At 38.5% G+C, this 19,445-nt stretch overlaps 1 protein-coding gene across 2 annotated transcripts in view; it reads left to right on the top strand.

The window, feature by feature from the left end:
• The window catches only part of GPC3 (glypican 3), a 461,620-nt gene that overhangs the window by 378,543 nt on the left and 63,632 nt on the right, over window positions 1-19,445 (top strand). The window lies entirely within an intron of this gene.

Genomic DNA, 19,445 nt, shown 5'->3' on the forward strand with positions numbered 1-19,445 from the left:
GTGGGGGCTTCCAGGTCATAGATGGATTCAAAGATTTTTTGATTGGCAATTGGTTGAAAAACTTATAATCAATAGAAAGGAATGCCTGGGTTACAATAAGGGATTGTGGCGACCAAGGTTTTATTGTGCAGATGAAACCTCCAGGTAGCAGGCTTCAGAGATAATAGATTGCAAGTGTTTCCTGTCAGTCTATAGAGTCTGCTCTATCAGTATTTTGTGGAGGACTGGAGTTAATTATAGTTCGCCCTTTGGTAGTATTTACCAGTGAAGCCATCTGTTCCTGGGCATTTCTTTGCAGGAAGTTTTTGATTACTAATTCATTATTTTACTTGTTATAGATCTATTCAGATTTTCTGTTTTTTCTTGAGTCAGTTTTAGTCTTTGTAGTTTGTGTCTTTGTAGGAATTTGTCTATTTCGTCTAAGCGATCTAATTTGTTGGAATGTGATGTCCATAGTATTCCAGTATAATCCTCTATAATTCTGTAAGATCAGTGGTTGTGTTCCCTCTTTCATTCTTGATTGTAGTAATTTGAGTCTTCTCTCTGTTTCTGGGTAGTCTAACTAATGGCATATCAATTTTGTTAATCTTTTCAAAAAATCAACTTTGGGTTTTATGAATTAGCTCTATTTTTAAATGTCATTAATTTATATTGTAGTACTTATTATTTATCTATGTAGTTACCTTTCCTAATATACTTTATTTCTTCCTACAGTGTAGGTTACTGTCTAGTGTCCTTTTACATCTGCCTGAAAGACTCTTTTTAACATTTCCCCTAGGGTATGTCTACTAATAGCAAACTCTCTCAGCTTCTATTTCTGTTTCTTTTAATTTCCCCTTTTTTATTTATTTATTTATTTATTTATTTTTGAGATGGAGTCTCGCTGTGTCGCCCAGGCTGGAGTGCAGTGGCACAATCTCAGCTCACTGCAAGCACCACCTTCTGGGTTCACACCATTCTCCTGCCTCAGCCTCCGTAGCAGCTGGGACTACAGGCACCCGCCACCATGCCCAGCTAATTTTTTGTCTTTTTAGTAGAGACGGCGTTTCACCATGTCAGCCAGGATGATCTCGATCTCCTGACTTTGTGATCCACCCTCCTTCGCCTCCCAAAGTGCTGGGATTATAGGCGTGAGCCACCACGCCCGGCTGTACCCCTTTATTTTTGAAGGACATGTTTGCTGGTTATAAAATTATTGGATGACAGGTTTTTTCTTTCTTTCAGCGTTTTGAACGTCATCTCGCTGCCTTCTGGCTTTCATACTTTCTGATGAGAAATTAGTTATTAATCTTATTGAAGATTGCTTGTACATGATGAATCTATTCTTTCACTGCTTTCATGATTTTTTCATTGTCTTTGACTTCAACAGTTTGATTGATATAAATAGGTGTGGATCTCTTTGAGTTTATACTAGTTGGTACTTGCTGAATTTCTTATACACATAAATTTATGTTTTTCATGAAATTTAAGAAGTTTTCAGCCATTATGTCTTTAAATATTCTTTCTTCCTATTTCTTTCTCCTGCTTCTGGGATATCCATTATATATACGTTGATATGCTTGATGGTATCCCACATGACTCTGCAGATTTGTTCATTTTTGTTCCTTCTTTTTTTTCTTTTCCTCATACTGAATTTTCTCAATTGATGTAGCTTCATATTCCATGATTTTTTATTCTGCCTGCTCAGATTTGCTGTTGAGTTCTTCTAGTGAACTTTCATTTGTTATTTTACTTTTCAACTCCGGAATTTCTATTTTGGTTCTTATATAATTTTTGTCTCTGTCAGTATTGTCTATTTCATGGGATATCATTATAAAACACTTCTTTAATTCTTTAGACATGATTTCTTTTAGTTCTTTGAATGTGTTTTAAATAGCTGATTTAAAGTTTTTGTCTAGTAAGTCCAATGTCTGTGCTTCCTCAGGGGCAGTTTCTATTGGCTGCTTTTTTCCCCTGTGTATGAGCCGTATTTTCTTTTCGTTCAATTTTTTAAATCTCCATTTGTTCATGAGGAAGTAACATGAATGCTTGGAAATTACTTTATACTTGTGGATCCATTGTATTTATAAAAACCACTCTCTTATGTTTTATAGTTTCCAAAATACTTATTTAAGTTTACTACATTTGATCTTAAAGGCAGCCCTGTGCTTTTTCCAGGGCAGAGATTATTTTTATTACTGTTTTACAGATGAGAAAACTGAAACTCGTATGACAAGCCTCTTTCCATGATACTGTATATTTTATGTATCCCTCTGTCTTTTACATTTAGCCTGCTGCCATTCATAATTCCACTATGTTGTTTTATGTACAAGCTCAGTTTGGTTTCTTTCATTCTTTGGGCTTGATATTATTCCAGATTGTTACAAAAATAGGTTTAAAATTGTTGTAAAAGCTCTTGGAACATTCTTATTAAATTCTTTTTGTGAAGCAAACTACATAGAAGAACAGCCACATTCACCAAAAGCCATAAATACTTAGATTTACTTCTGGCTCCTAAGAGAATTCTTCATTTGGGAGAAGTTCATTTGTATTCAGGTTTATTTTACATGTTCCTTTATTTCAGTTGCTTTTTTTTCTCCTGATATTTTGATTTTTAAGGTACCAAAGCCGTTTTCTTATAATACAAAGAATTTGAGTTAAAGTTTGAAGATAGGAGAACTAGACAACTGTCAATGTGGAGTGAATGCAAGGATATCCAGAAACATTCCACCTACACCAAAATATCTGTTTCACCGGTGTTCCCTAGTCTCTATAATTTCCACTGCCAATCATTACTTTGGGATGAGCCGTTCTTCCCAGAAGGCCCTGTTTAAAGGCACAGTTTACCAAAGCGGAGTCATATCTTAAACCATTATTATTTTCTGTTAACAGACAAAGGAATCTGACATTTATTCTCAGTCTATTGTGTGCCCAGGCACTGTGCTAAATTATTTCCTCATGATAGTTCATATAAGGTAGGTGATATTATCTTGATTTGACAAATATGGAAAACTTAAACCACCAAGAACAAGATCCTAAGTGACTGACAGGTAGATTTTGCCAGGGTGGAGGACATGAAGCATGGAAGAGGTCCCCCGGTTAGAGGAGTGAATAGGCAGACACTGAACATTCAAGGGTCATTTTAAAAGACTGGGTCATCTAGGCAGAAGCAAATAGAGAAGATCAACCTTGTCCAATTGAAGGTACTGTTTCTTTGTTTCCCTGTCAGCTAGACTGAGTGGTGAGAAGTGCTATAAATTACAAGGAAGGAGAGAGAGAGGGAGAGAGAGGTGGGAGAAATAGCAGACTTTGAGAATTATTTACCATAGGGCTAGAAAGTGAAATTTTACAAAGCAATACAGTGAAGGAGTGTGCTTTTCTAAAAGCAAGATAATATTTCTAAGGGTAAAGTTTTGACCTACATAAAGGAGTGAATGTTTTCATGCCAGAAATAAAGGAACTGTTTTGCCAGTTGAGTTCATGGAAAATAAATCTTATTTCTGGCGGGCATACCTAGAAACAGAAGTCAAGCTGGGATGGGGTGGGGCAAGGCCATGTTTTGGGAAGAAGTACTTGATTAGCAGCAGCAGCAACCTCCTCCAAATTCCCGTGGTCCTCCATGTTTTATATTACTTGTTAGGGAAGTTATGTATTTCCTTTCCATTAATTAAGGTATCTGCTTAAGTGTGAGTGCCTAAGCATGTTAATTTGTTGGGCACTCTGTCTCTGATGTTGTGGGTGGTGCATTTATGGCAAAAGGTCTCTTCATTGCCAGCTCACAGATGGTGATGCTAGAATTTAGTTCAAGCTTGTGGAATCACTACATACAACTTCAGTGATTATTGCACTGTATATGTTCCTGCCTCTTTCCAAAAACATGAAAACACAAGATGTCGACCATCTGAAATGTCAGGGTAGTCCTTAAATATAGTTGCTATTTAAAGATGTATAAATTATAACCATCCCACCAAATTTCATCTCTGGGGCAGCAACATATTTGAAGTTTTGATTTAGTTGAAAGGCATGACAATTTAGGAGTTTACCATTTATATTAACAAAATTTATCAAATGCTTAAATGTGTATAAGAGACTGGGAAACAAAATGGAATTATGTGTAATTGAATGCAAATGCAATGATTTTAGTATAATTAAGCCTCTCTAAGATGCTTTCAACTGGAATTGCTTGGGAATAGATAGAAAGAAATGAATAGGAAAAAATAATAAAGGGCATTTGATTTATCCACTTAATCAGGAGTGGATCAGAATGAGAACTTTGAAAGGTTGTCGGAGTTGATTATTTGAGTGTAGGAACCAAGCCTTTTCCTCTTCTTGCACTGAGCTGGTATTATTCCAGTACATTTCCGCACCTTGCAGAAAGGAACTCCTTGTGGACTATATGAGGGTAGGCTCTATGTTCTGTAACTACCACTTACTCACACCAACCTGGAAATTGGCTGCTACATGCTCCACCCCTCACCCACACCCCAACGTACACCCCACCCACACCTAGGGGCTGTGTTGCTCTCCCTCTAGCCTGAGATTTGGCAAGGTTTGGCTAAGGATTCAGGAGGAAGAACCTCATTTTCCCCTACTGGAACTTAAACTCATTTTGCAGCTCTTACATTCTTTTGCTTCTTTTTCACTTTACCTGCCCTCAACTGATTCTTCTGTGTTATCCCCAAGGATTAGGCAGAAATCTAGCATTATTTATAGCACTGGTGTGGTTGAAAGGCTTTACTATCTATTGTCTTCATAGACTTTCTGTCTTCCCCTGTAAATTGGGGGGCGGGATTTTACCATATGCTCTATTAGGTGCTTTCTAACTCACTTACCATTCCAGTCTATGACTTTCTTCGCAACCCTTTTCTAATTCCCTTGTAAGATGTTGAATATAATGATGAGCACTTCTGGGTGATCGATACATCTAATATCTCCATTTCTCATACTAGATGCCATCCTCTGGGAGGCAAGTGCCCCATTTCCCAGCCATCCCCTTTCCTGTTGCATCCACCTAGGCCATTCAGGTTGATTTCTTCAAAGACGGAAATTACCATAGCTGTATCCAGAAGAATTATATTGAACGAACATGATATTAAGACTGTGCGTATATTACCTGGTATATTAAAAGGGGGTTAAATGTTATGGGGGAGGATAACAGCTGTTTATTTAACAAAATGTTAATTGAATATGACTACAAGGAATCTCAGAGGATGATGGAGAAGCCCATGTTAGAACTAGTCAAGACATTGTTACCTACTGAGCCCAGTGAAGAGAAAGAAAGGTGGAACTGTAAGTGTGTTGACTATAGCTTGTTATAAGCTGTCCTTTTCCCTTCCCACACTTACCTTCTGCTGTTCCTACCACTCTATCACCACCATCATCACCAAACAATTTTGTGGGATAGGGAAGGATTCCAAGTAAGAAGCCCAGCCAAACACTTCAGTCCCAGGAGCAAGCAAAATGTGCACACCCTATCCACAAAAGAGGACCAATAGAGAAAATAATTCACCAGAATCTCTACCAAACTATACCTAGCCAAAATAGGAAGAGTTCAAGCACTGCCCAACACTGAGTACAGATTAGCTGGACTTGGTTACATGATGCTCTTCCCAGACCTTGTGGTTAAATTCTAATAACCTTCTTAGGAAAAACAAGAGTCCTGTCTTGGGAATGCTTGATGAGGTTTTGAATTCAAGAATAAGAGGCAATGATGAGAGAGACCCAGATGAGCATGAAAATGATTGTATCCGAACTAAGTTCCAACTGTATTCTTATTTCAGAGAAATGAAATTAACCTAAGTTGTGCTACCCCAAGACAAGCATATAGATACACTAAATCGGCTACTGTTTTAGGGGATGAAAGGTCGATGTGAATGTTAGTTTAGGCAAATGCCAAGTAGCAATTATTTTGTGAAGGTTAGTTTAGGCCAATATTAAGTAGAAATTATTTTGTAAGCCTGTACAGTCAACCCAACAGAAAATTTTACAACTGTGGAAAAAACATGTAAGGATATGATAGAATTAACTAGCTAAAATTGAGAGAATGTTCACCAATATCAATAATAAGTACATGTTAAATAACTATGAATTTTGTTAAAAGACTATCTGACCTAATATGGGATGCCAACAAGGTAGTAAATGTATTCAAATTGCAAATGGCTAAGCTTAAGTTGAACTACAGTGTTCAGTGATATCCTTTCAAACAATGTCCTAAATAATTACCAAAAACAGGGCTCAAATTCCTTTCCTATTGGAGAATACCATCAGTTCCGTTCAATTTCACATTCCTTCATCCACTGTTTGACCATGCCAGTCAAACCACTTGAGGTACAGAAAAGAGAACTACACTACAACAAGGAAGTACTTAATCATTTGGTAGCTGCAGCATATAACTTGGCTTGCCAATGGCCCATGTAAGAGTCTAGTGCTCTAGTGGTCTTCTGTGACCAACATGTTACAAAAGCTATACATGCTGAATTCAGAGAGACCCAATCATTTTAGCATCTTTAATGCTGTATTTACCAAACAAAGCACTGTTTTAGGACATGTCCCAGTTTTTTATATTTAAAAGAATGACCTGAGCATTTCTTAAGTTAATGTTTACTTAAGGAGTGAAGCTAAAAAAAAAATATACAAGGGCACCATTCCTTTGCTGCTGTTGCTTCAGCCTGTAAAGGTGTATGATTAAATAGGAATATTGTAATGATTTTATTCATGTTTACTGAGAGAGAGCCCATTTCCCCCTTAGGATTCGGTGACCTAAAATTTGGGAAGGGAAAGGCTTGAAAATCTCTGACCTCCAAGGAAACTAGAAACTCAAAATAGAGTTTTTCAAGTCCCAGTCTCAATTATCTGAAACATATTTAAAAATTCATATTCTTCAAATAGTATACCAGAACAGGAAAACTGCTCTCACCGAAAACCTATTTATAAACCCTGATCTAGACATAGTCTTTAAAGGGAGGAAGCTTTGTCAGTAACTAGAGGCATCTCATTAATCCTCAGTGGGCTAGAAGCCTTCTGGAAGAATAGTGAACTGATGTCCCCCAGTCATTGAGGTTGACTCTTCAAGCCCAATGCTTGATGACATGGCTGCTGTGGTTCATACACAGATGTTATTTTTAGAGGCAAGAATTCTCATTTCCCAAAAGTATTACCACAAGATGTCTATTTGGAATGAATCACATTATGCATTTGGACAATAGTAAATGTTCAGATCATGTCTGCGTAACCTCAGTTCCCTGAAGAAATATGTAATATCTTGGTATCTCACCCCAGGACCCTTGCCCTCTGTCAGTGGCCCTCATCTAACTGAGGTTATTTATTTGGAAATGGAGCAGGGCTGTGGGGTTCCATAGATGTCTTTGAAGCAGGTTTTTCTTCCAGAGAAAAAGTTATATTTTGTCCTTGTGGCTTTTCACAATAACTGGTATAGGGACAAAAATGTCACCAATCTTCCACAAAGCGAGTAGCAAGGCTTAGAGACCTTCAGGGAGAATTTGAACTTGGTGGCCTGCAAGGGTGCCTTGCTGTGTTTGCACTTTGCTGCCACAGCTGGCAAATCAGCCTGATCTGGCTAAACTTTTTGGGCCTAGGCCAGTCTCATGTCCAGCCTTTATAACTGTGACTGGACTGTGTGGGGCTTTTGGTCCCTTAAACTGAGCTTTATTCTAGTAGGGCTGGAGACCCTCAAGGAGGGCATTACAGAGCCCAGAGTTAACACACACAGGCAGACTACTCTAGCCAAGAGAGTACTTATCTGGGAACGGGCAGAGGCTCCCTGGGTGGGTCCGGTAACCCTGTTTAGCCACTTAGTGCTTTGGTTGGCCACATCCTTTGGGTTAGCCGGTTCATTTGCTTCAAAAGATTGAATGACTGCCTTCCTCTTTGACTTTACCCTACTCCTTCCTGGGAGGAGTCTCCCTCATCTGTGGGGAAAGATGGTACCTGCCTTTCATGGTAGCCCAATAAAGTAAATGCTAGTAGTCAATCACTCAGTCCGTCTGTTCAGCTGTCTTGATGTCTAACTGTGGAGTCAGGGCTCCCTGGCAGGAATCAGCTATTACCATACCAGGAAAACAGCAATGGCATATCAGACTCAGTCAAAGAGACAGAGGTTGGAAAAAAGTCAAGTCAATGAAGAGGGTTGGCACAGTGGCTCACGCCTGTAATTCCAGCACTTTGTAAGGTCAAGGCAGGAGGATTGCTTGAACCCAGGAGTCCCAGACCAGCCTGGGCAACATAGCGAGACCCCCATCTCTATTAAAAAGAAAGAAAGAAAAAAATTCAGTGAATAAACTACTTATTAATTTCTTAACCCATTGTTCATTCATTCTTTTAGTTACCAAACATGTCCTAAGCACCCACTATGTGTCAGGCATTGTGCTAGTCTCAGTGCTATACCCTTTCTACACTGAAGAAAGTTTTCAGGTTGAAAATGGACATGTTGCCCCACATCTCTCTTGGCTCTAATTTCCTCATTTGTAAAATGAGGCTAATAATACCTGCCCTGCTGCCTCACAGGGGTCCCATATAGATCAACTAAGAGAACAGATACAGAAGCTTTTAATTATAAAAATCATAAAATGCTAGTAGTTGTGACTCAATATTGAAGATTTATTGAGGGCTTAACATGTTCTCCAGATTTAGCCTTACCCAGGCCATAACTGAATGTTAACCTATACCAAAAATTCTGAATTCATCCTGTTTGGAAATTCAGGTTTTATAAATATGTAGTTTTTCATGTATAAAATTAATATTTTGTGAGTGCTGTGCACCAGATACTAAGCTCAGTGCTTTACACAAATTACCTCATTTAATCCCCATAATTACACAATGTGGGAGATGGATACAAGTATTATTATACTCATAGAGAAGAAATATGGAACTCAGAGAGGTTAAAGAATAACTTATTGGCTGGGCACAGTGACTCACACCTGTAATCCAAGCACTTTGTGAGGCCAAGGTGAGAGGATCACTTGAGCCCAGGAGTTCAAAACTAGCCTGGGCAATGTAGGGGGACCCTATCTCTACAAAACAAATTTCAAAACTATTCAGGCGTGGTGGCATGCACCTGTAGTCCTAGCTACTCAGAAGGCTGAAGCAGGAGGATTGCTTTAGCCCAAGAGGGCAAGGCTGCAGTAAGCTGTGATCACTCCACCACACTCCAGCCTGGGCAACAGAGCAAGACCCTGTTTCAAAAAAGCAAATAAAACAATAGCTTATTTACAGTAACAAGGCTAGTAAATGATAGAGTCAATTTGAATCCAAGTTTTCTGACTCCAGAATATGAACCTTTAACCACCATGCTATACCTCCTCTTGGAAAAGAATCAAACTCAATACACTTCTAAACTATTGGTAATATTATTGGTAGAATTATTGGAAATTTTCCACTTTGAGGTAGTGGACAGTTTCTTAGAACTACAGAGAACATTTCTACCACTGGGGAAGGAGCCCCACTGAAATGGATTTAATTCCATCCTGGGTCAGCTTCTTCACATCCTGGTGTTTTGTTTGTTTGTTTGTTTCCCATCCATTTAACAGGGGGACATATTTTCATAAGTTTCACTGCTGCATTCACAAACCATAAAGTAAGAATTGGGAAAGCTGGAAGTGGTAGAGAAAGTGTGTTAAGTGGATCAGAGACAGATGTGGAAGCAAGGCCCAGGCAAGAACATATGTGGGTATGGGTAGCTTTGCTGATACCATATGGAAGCACAGCCTCTAGCAGGTCTCTCTTCTTTGTCATTAAACATCTCTGTGCGCATCCTTGGTACACAGACTCTTATCTTACTGGGAGCATCCAGAAGGGATTTCCCAGACCCACAAAAATTTCACCCAGCCTTCTTTCTAGTGCTTCAGTGTGTGGCCATGGAGTATTACTTTTTTTGCCTTAGGAGGTATTCATAACAAGCTCTTATGTCTGCTGCTATGGCTGCTGCTACTACCCCTCCTCCCCCTCTTTTCCTCTTTAATATCATCATCATTATTCTTAGCAGAAGAGTTAAAATGTCCAAGAACTTATTACCTTTCCAGGCAATGTGCTAAGCACTTTACATGCATTATTCTATTTATTTGTTCATTCATCCACTTAATATTTACTGAATATTACTTTGTACCAAACACTGTGCTAGATACTGGGAATCGAACACACTTTTATCCCTTCTGTTAGTCTAGTGGGGATGCAACAGAGAATATATAATTACAAACCATGAAAAGTTCTAGAAAAGAAGAATACATGGAACTATATGAAAGGTGAATGGTGCTACTTTATTTAATTCTTCAACAGCCCTGTGAAGAGAATAAATAGTATTATCCCCCATTTTACAGGTGAGGAAAGTGAAGCTCAGAGAGTTTAAGTTACTTGCCCAAAGTTACACAGCTAATAAGTAGGCTGAGTAGAGATTCACATCCATGCTGGTCAGATTCCAAAGCTCATGCCCTTAACTGCTATACTTTATTGCCCCCCAATGTGTGAAGTGCATATATAGCCATTAATTCTAGGCCTATACATTTGGGTTCTGGCTTTATCTCAAATGTATGGAGTTGCAATTGTTTCCAATTAGTTGTGGCTGTGGTTTGGTGCATTCATTCAAAGAGAGTGTGCACGCAAAGCACAGGTCACGTGCTAGGCCTTGTGGATGTGCACAACGTATAAATAATAATGGCATTCCAAAAAAACGGCTTCACTGGAGTCACTACATTTGTTTTCCATTAGTTTATGCTACTCAAATACAAACAGTAAAACATGTGTTTACTTTGCTGTGGATATGGAAAGCCAGGACCCCAAAGCACATTTTGCAGGTCGTATAAAGCTGAGCATCCAAATAGTTCAAAATCAGTTTTATAAGCCCAGCTTAATAGCTTTAAAATGTAACCTGGATTCCAGATATTAAAAAATGCCTACAGAAGGTATGTGAGTAGCCAAAAGAGACAAAACCAGCTAAATCCTTAAAATATGTACCAAGTCCCATATTTGCAGTATCTATTTTGTTACTTATCCCTTTATTTTTTTTTAAATGCTAAAGAGCTTAAAGTCAAGCAAACTCTTAGCCATGTAGCAGCAGTAATGGAATTTTTCATTCTGTACTAACCAGCTGTCTGAAGCTTTTCAAAACAAACCTCTTCATAATGAGATAGTTTGGTTATTTAAAACACAGTAGATGACAAGCCTGGGGAAAGCAAGCAGGAGGCATCCAATGTTGTTCAATGCCCAGTGCTTCTCTCCCACTTCTGGTCCTCCCACCCAATAGTGAAAAGCTTTCCCATCAAGTTACAGTTAATGCCCAGCATCTGAGAAAATGGAATTGAAATGTAAATTATCTGAGCTAAAGGCAGTAAAGATGGCAAAAAATGTACAATGAAGGCCCCATTCATTGATGTCTTTACCTAAGACACATGTTTCTTTTGAAGAGTTCTGGACCGGGGTGGGGGGCCAAATATATTATTGTTAATGAGATCTCTATTACTCAGTAACTTAGTCAAGTTATGTCCCCTCTCTGAGCTTCAATGTCCTCCCTTAATGTGAGAAATGGGGATGGCAGTCTTTCCTGTTATACAAACTCGTGGAGAGGATTGAGGATTATGTGAGAGAACATATGTTAAACCCCAGCACAGTGTGTGACTGATAAGGTTCATATCTTTGCAATCAAGACAATTCCAAGAGGCATATTATTTATACCATATAGGCAGATCAAGACTTGCTGCTCTCACTGGTCTAATTTCAACATATTTGATCACTCTCAGAACAAGTATGTCCTTTGATCTCCCATGGACCAAGCACAAAAAGAGCTTCAGCCAAATCTCATTGTCCCGTGCTGCCGTACCCTTTTGTTATCTTGGTTATGGCTTTAAAAATATAAAATTGCTGTGCTTCACAAAGCCCTTTTTTCTCTTACACTGTGTTTCTAATTTTCTTAGGTAATTATTCCAGGCTTGTTGTTTCCTTTTATCACACAACCCTGAGTACCTGTTCCAAGGCTAACTTTAAATGTTTCCCTGTCTAATCAAATGAAGTCAATCACCTTTATACAAGGGTATTTTCCTTAACTACAAAGACAAAAGATCATGATATCCATACCTAACTGAAAAGGAAATCATCATATTGCATTTACTTTTAAACACATGGTTTGAAGAGCATTTACTAAGGATTCCAACACGCATGGTACTCTGGTGGCTCTTGTCAGAAGATGGTTTCAGTGGGATTCTGGGAAGCAGATTAACATTGGAACAGCCTTTCTAAAAGAGTAAGGAGTGGTCTGTGGTTCACTCAACAGTAAGATGAGGGGGACAGATCTAGTTAGGCATGTGCCTGTAGTACCAGCTACTCAGGAAGCTGAGGCAAGAGGATTGCTTGAGCCCAGGAGTTCGAGACAAGCCTAGGCAACATAGTGAGACCCCAGCTCAAAAAAAAAAAAAATGCAGATCTGTGTGCTCCATCCCAGATTCACCAAATCAGAAACTATGTGAGTGAATTGGGCCAGGGAGCATGTCTTTTTTTTTTCTTTAACTTTTACCTTTTTATTTTTTTGAAAATCACAATTTATTTTTAATTTGTCAAAATTGCTGACCTGGATATTATAGGGAAAGAAAAGATTGAATGATTGCCAAGAGCTCAATATCAACACAAAAATGTAAACCATCAAGACTGTTTGTACACTAAAAAACTTATGTTTCTGTTAGGTGTTTGGGGGAATTATGGCTACACATTGAATTACTTGTTATTTAAATATTACTTCTACAATACATATTATCTTAGATATTTTTCTTTTTCCTACAAAATGTCTTTCAACTTAAAAAATGTTTAATTCTTTATTTTTTCCTTTTATTTTTGGTTGACACATAATTGTATGAATTTATGGGACACAGTGATATTTCAATACATGTATACAATGTGCCATGATTAAATCAGAGTAATTAGCATATCACCTCAAACATTTATTATTTGTGTTGTGGACATTCAAATCCTCTCTTCTAGCTTTTAGAAAATATACAATAAATTATTATTAACCATATGCATCTTACAGTAGTATAGAACAGTGGTCCCCAACCTTTTTGGCACCAGAGACCAGTTTCATAGAAGACAATTTTGCCACGGACCAGGGGTGTGATGGTTTCGGAATGAAACTGTTCCACCTCAGATCATCAGGCATTAGATTCTCATAAGGAGTGCCACCTAGATCCTTTGCATATGTAGTTCACAATAGGGCTCCCGTTCCTATGAGAATCTAATGCTGCTGCTGATCTGATAGAAGGCGGAAGTCAGGTGCTCACTTGCTACTCACCTCCTGCAGTGTGGGGACCCTGTTATAGAACACTAGAACGAATTCCTCCTATCTAGCTGTAATTTTGTATCTATTGACCAATTTCTCCCTATTCTACCCTTCCGAGACTCTAGTAACCACTATTCTCTACTTCTATTAGCACAACTTTTTTTTAGCTCCTACATACGAGCGAGAATGTGGGGTACTTATCTTTCTACGCCTGACTTATTTCACTTAACATAATGTCCTCCAGGCTCATCCATCTGGCCTCAAATGACAGGATTTCATTATTTATTATGGCCAAATATTATTCCATTGTGTATATGTACCACATTTTCTTCATCCATTCATCTGTTGATGGACATTACAGATTGATTCCAAATCTTGGCTATTGTGACTAGTGCTGCAATAAACATGGGGGTGCTGATATCTCTTCAATATGCTCATTTCTTTTCCTTTGAATAAATACCCAGTAGTGGGATTACTGGACCATAGAGTAGTTCTATTTTTAGTTTTTTGAGAAACCTCCATATTGTTTTCCATAATGCTTGTGCTAATTTACATTACTATCAACATGTATAAGAGTTTAGCATGGCTAAGTTTTTAATAAGCATCCTGGTGATTCTTATGGAATTTAGAGAATCACTCCCTTAATGTGTAAGTATGTACATACCCTTTGACCCAGTATCCTTACTAAGGAAATAATCCAAAATATGGAAAGAGTTATGTGAATGTTCCTGATGATTACATTTTTGTTTATAAAAGCAGAATAACAGGAAACAATACAAATATTCAATATTAGGAAAATGGTTAAGTAAATATTGATAGATCCCTTAATGGATAGATGCATTATCCCTTGTAAAGTATGACGTTTATCACATTTACTTATTATAACAATTCTGTGAGGCAGGCATTATTTCCCTCATTTTATAGATGAGGACACTGAGGTTTAGGGAGATTAAGCAGCTTGTCTGAAAATACAATTTTAATAAGTGGAAAAAGTAGTATTCTAGCTCAAGTCAATCAGCTTCCCAAATACAAGTTCAATTGAAAAACAAGCATTAAAAAGTGCTGACCTTTGAAAACACAAACATTGTTTTTTTGTTTGTTTGTTTTTTTTTTTGAGGGCGGAGTCTCTCCTCTGTCGCCAGGCGGAGTGCGGTGGCGATCTGGAAGCTCCACTGCAAGAAGCTCCACCTCCCGAAGTTCAGCCATTCTCCGCCTCAGCCTCCGAGTAGCTGGGACTACAGGCGCCCGCCACCACGCCCGGCTAGTTTTTTGTATTTTTAGTAGAGACGGGGTTTCACCATGTTAGCCAGGATGGTCTCGATCTCCTGACCTCGTGATCCACCCGCCTCGGCCTCCCAAAGTACTGGGATTACAGGCTTGAGCCACCGCGCCCGGCCCGAAAACACAAACATTGTTTATTTAAGTTTGGGAATTAGGGGTTTTCTTCCTTGTTTCTTTTTCCTTTCACTTTTCTATATTTGATACTTGCATATTTAAAATATTAGATTCTAAAAGAAAGTTGATTGTATGCTTAGGCAACTGTGGTAGTCTCAGTGGCTAAAACAGAGTTGCACAGACAGTAGTGGCTGTAGAAAAAGCTGGAATGTGAAGGGCCTTGTGCACTTCCACTAAGGTGCCCTCTGTATGCAAAGTAATGCACAGCAGAAGTGTCAGGTTAACAGAATGTCTATGGGGATAGTGGAATGAAATACTCAGATGTAAGTTTTAATATGATAGTTTACATTGATAATCATTATTGTATGCCTTGGCTTTTAAAAACCTAACAGGACAGTGTCCTTTGAAAATGGCAGTTAATAAAAAGCATTAGGCCCCTAAAGTTACCTCCTTTTGTGTGCAAGTCCCTCATAATTTTCTTTTCATAAAGTGAATGTTCAGTCTGAAAGACTGAGAGAGGGAACAAAAAGGTCAATATTGTGAATTGTAATTAGGCAATTGGATTTCTGGGCCAAATTCCAGGCTGTGCTAAATCCACTCCTTGCTGGCAATTCCTCCTCTCTGACCCATTACCCTTCTTTCAACACTCTGGAGTTTCAGTCTCTTCTTTAAGATTTTTGCATTAACAATAGATTTCTAGGTTTGGGTTTGTTTTGTTAATGTGTGACGGTTAGGTTTATCAGCGGCTGTCTGTGTAAAATGGCTTAAAAGTCTACTGTAATCCTTCTTCCACGCTGAATTTGTCACCAGAATGGGAATGATTTAATACCTAAAGAAGTAACTTCACTGACAAAGTTTTAAAGGGTTTTTGTTTAATTGCACTTTGTTTTAAACTGAGCTACTCAAGAATAGTGGGGGGATTGCACACAGGTTGGAAATGGCCTCTCAAAGATTAGCTACAGGTCTTAGCCAAGGTCCTCTAAAAATGTTTAGCTATTCATTCACAAACTCTTCTTCTATAATTAATCTGGACCTTGACTTTCTCCTTTTTCATAAGGTTGTGGAAATAGCTTTTAAAGAATTAAAGGCCGGGCGCGGTGGCTCAAGCCTGTAATCCCAGCACTTTGGGAGGCCGAGACGGGCGGATCACGAGGTCAGGAGATCGAGATCATCCTGGCTAACCCGGTGAAACCCCATCTCTACTAAAAAATACAAAAAACTAGCCGGGCGAGGTGGTGGGCGCCTGTAGTCCCAGCTACTCGGGAGGCTGAGGCAGGAGAATGGCGTAAACCCGGGAGGCGGAGCTTGCAGTGAGCTGAGATCCGGTCACTGCACTCCAGCCTGGGCGACAGAGCGAGACTCCGTCTCAAAAAAAAATAAAAATAAAAATAAATAAAGAATTAAAGATACCGTAACACTTCATTTTGCTTCAGTTCAATAGCACATATATTGAGTGCCTACTATGTGCGAGACACTGCCTTAAATGCTCTGGGGTTCAAAGATATATAAGATTAAACCCCTGGGCAGCTCATAGAATGGTGGTAGAGAGAAGTCATATGTACAAATAATACCAGATTGCATACAGAAAGTGGCATTTAGGAGGTACAGATAAAGGGAACAGTGGTAGAAGAGGGAGAGGGAGAGGGAGAGCTATAATGACTGTCTACCAGGAAAACTTTATTAATGACATGGCATTAGAACTTGGCTTGAAAGTATGGAGGGCTTTGAACAGACCCAAATGAAGAACAGCTCATAGTACATTCTCAATGAATGTGTACTGAAGGTGTTAATGAAAGGGACAGATGCAAGACGTGCTTGAGAAATAGCAAGTTCACTAATCTATATCTAAACATAAATTCTGCTTTTGTAAAAAATTATCATTCAGGTATTCCATGATGTACACAAAGGATGCATTCTTGAAAATTAACATAAAAATGCTTATGTTGAAAGCAAATTTCTCATAAGACATAATGGTAAAGGAGGGCGTTGGGGGTTTTGGTGAAACTGAAGTGATGTTATAGGCTGGATAAGCAGTTCTCAAACAATGGTTTATGGATCCTGGGAATCCAAGAAATCCAGGGATCCACAAGGTTAAAACTACTTGCACAACAGTACTAAGATATTATTTGTCTTTCCCCCTGTGTTGATATTTGCACCAATGGTTCAAAAGCGGTGGCAAGTACAACTCTTCAATGTCACAATATGAATCAAGACACCACAGGATGAATTAAGCCAATAGCACCGAAATGTACTAGTAGTCATTGTATTCTTCACTGGTGTGTACTTGCAGAAAAATAAAGGGCAGTTTCACTTAAGGATATCGTTGCTGAATCTGTAAAAATTTACCAATTTTATTAAACCTCATCTCTTGCACTTTTAAAAGATTCTGTGTTATAAAATGGGAAGTACACTTAAAGTATTTACACAGTAAACCATGTCAGTGTGCATCTCAAGAAAAGGCACTTGTGAGAAATTTGAGCTGTGAGCTTTCTGTTTCATTTTTACTTGAGAGAATGACTGACAAACTATAGTTATGCAGACTTGAATACTTGCTAGACATTTTCTTGGAAAGGAACAAAGAGAGCCTGTCAGTTCAGGGAAAACAACTAGCAGTATTTATTGCCAATAATAAAATTCAGGCTTTCAATAGAACACCAAAAGTTGTTTTAAAGTTTTACCTGCCACTGTGAGCTTGAGAGCTTCCCAAAACTTAAAGACTTTTCAGATGAGATTGGCGATAATATTAACGAATGTGATTTTTTATATCATATAATGAAAGGTGTTGACATTGGGAAGATCCGCATTGCTTAGTGAGCCAGTATTTTCCAGATGACCCATGGATGATGACACAAAATGAGTAAAATGCATGTTCAAAGTTCAAAACATACCAATGGATTTAAATGTAACAGGACATGAAATATTTATTTATATAGTTTCATATTCTACATTGCAACTACTTGTTGAGTTTTTATGTAGTATCAAAGAAAAATCTCCACAATTATCTGAAAAGTCTGCTAAAATACTTCTCTCTTTTCCCACGACATATCTGTGGGAGGTTGCATTAACTGCAGATGTTTCAACCAAAACCATATATCACAGCAGATTGAGTGGAGAAGCAGATTTGATAATCCAGCTATCTTATATTAAGCTAGACATCAAAGAGATTTATAAAACTGTTAAATAGTGCCACTCTTCCTGCGAATTATCTTATGTCTGGGAAAATATGTTTGTCATTCAAAAATGTTTATGTTCTAGCCAGGGCAACGTAGTGAGACCTCGCCTCTACAAAAAGTAAAAAAAAAAAAAAAAAAAAAAAATTGAGAATGGTGTCACACACCTGCAGTCCCAGCTACTTAGGAAACTGAGGTGGGAGGATTGCTTAAGCCTGAGAGGTCGAGGCTGCAGTGAGCCATGATCATGCCACCGCACTCCCACCTGGGTGATGGATCCAGACCCTGTGTCAAAAAAAAATGTTTATGTCACATCATGGGTTCATTCTTGTTCATTCTTGTTGTTCATTCATGTTTACAGACGCTATCAAATAAATATTTTTTAAATTTCTCAGTTATAATTTCTAAGATGGCAAATGTTGATAGATATAACTCGTATAAACAAAAGTTCTCTATGGTTCTCAGTAAGTATAAAGGAGTCCTGAGACCAAGAAGTTTGAGAACCACTAATCTAGCTCATCTTAGCCTGTATTTATATATAATAAATGTAGTTGTGTATGATGAGCAGCAGAGGAAGTGTCAGGGTGAACGTGGTGCTGGAGTGGGAGACAGTTGGTAGATTGGCTTCTCCAATACCATTAGAGGTTGTTGGCCAGAGAAAAACAAAAACAAAAACCTCTTTGGGGCTTTCCTTTCTTTGCTAAAAAATAAAAATAAAAACGTAAAAACCACCTGCAGAATCACATTTCTCTGTAGTATGTAGCTCTTTCCAAGTAGATCTCAGGGTGGCAGCTAAATCACAGGTGGAGAGCATAAAAGTATACTTAGCCGTGACATAAACATAGGGACGATGGAAACCACAGAAACCCCAGCTTGTGTTTGCAGCAGTTTTTCTTTCTGGATACCTCTTCCACAATCACAAAAATCTCAGTTTCTGTATATCCAGAATCTTTTGTTGGCTGTCTTTTAAAAGTAGGGGTTGGGTCTAAGATTTAGGATGAGAAATGGGTGATGGGGAAGAAGCCAGGACAAAAATAGAATATGAGAATGAAGCCTTGGAGAGAGATGGCGAGGAAAAATAAGATGGAATCTGACAACGGCCCTTGGGGACCCTTCGTGCGGTGCGCTGGGTCTTTGGGTCAGTGTAGAGACTTTTGAAAGGTAGGAGTCCCGTTAAATTAGTAATGCATTGGCCATGTGACTGAAAAGCCAGACACTGCAGAGTGAAACAAACATGTCTCTTAGTGTGCATATTATCTACAAAAAGCAAACTAAATTTAAAAGCATCTTACTGGAATTGTGGGAGAGGAGAATATTGAACAATTTTTCTAGTGATCAAGGCATATATATTCATGATGATTGATTATAAGTAGTTATTGTACATGTGTGTAAAATGGCACTGCTATTCTCCTCATTCGGTAGGAAGCACTTTGTGGTTTTAATTTAGCGACTGTAAATTTGGTTATTGGGGGCTTCCATCGGGATCTTTCCTGGTCTTGGTGTCCTCTTAGCTTTGCCTTATCATGTCTTAAGTTCCTCATGAGTGAGTTGTATCGTGGAGACTTTCAGGAGCTTAAATACCGTGGTATGAGAAGATCTAATGCAATATACACTCTGGCTACTGCATG

Source organism: Papio anubis, chromosome X (genome assembly GCF_008728515.1).
Source record: "Papio anubis isolate 15944 chromosome X, Panubis1.0, whole genome shotgun sequence".
NCBI classification, from domain to species: Eukaryota; Metazoa; Chordata; class Mammalia; order Primates; family Cercopithecidae; genus Papio; species Papio anubis.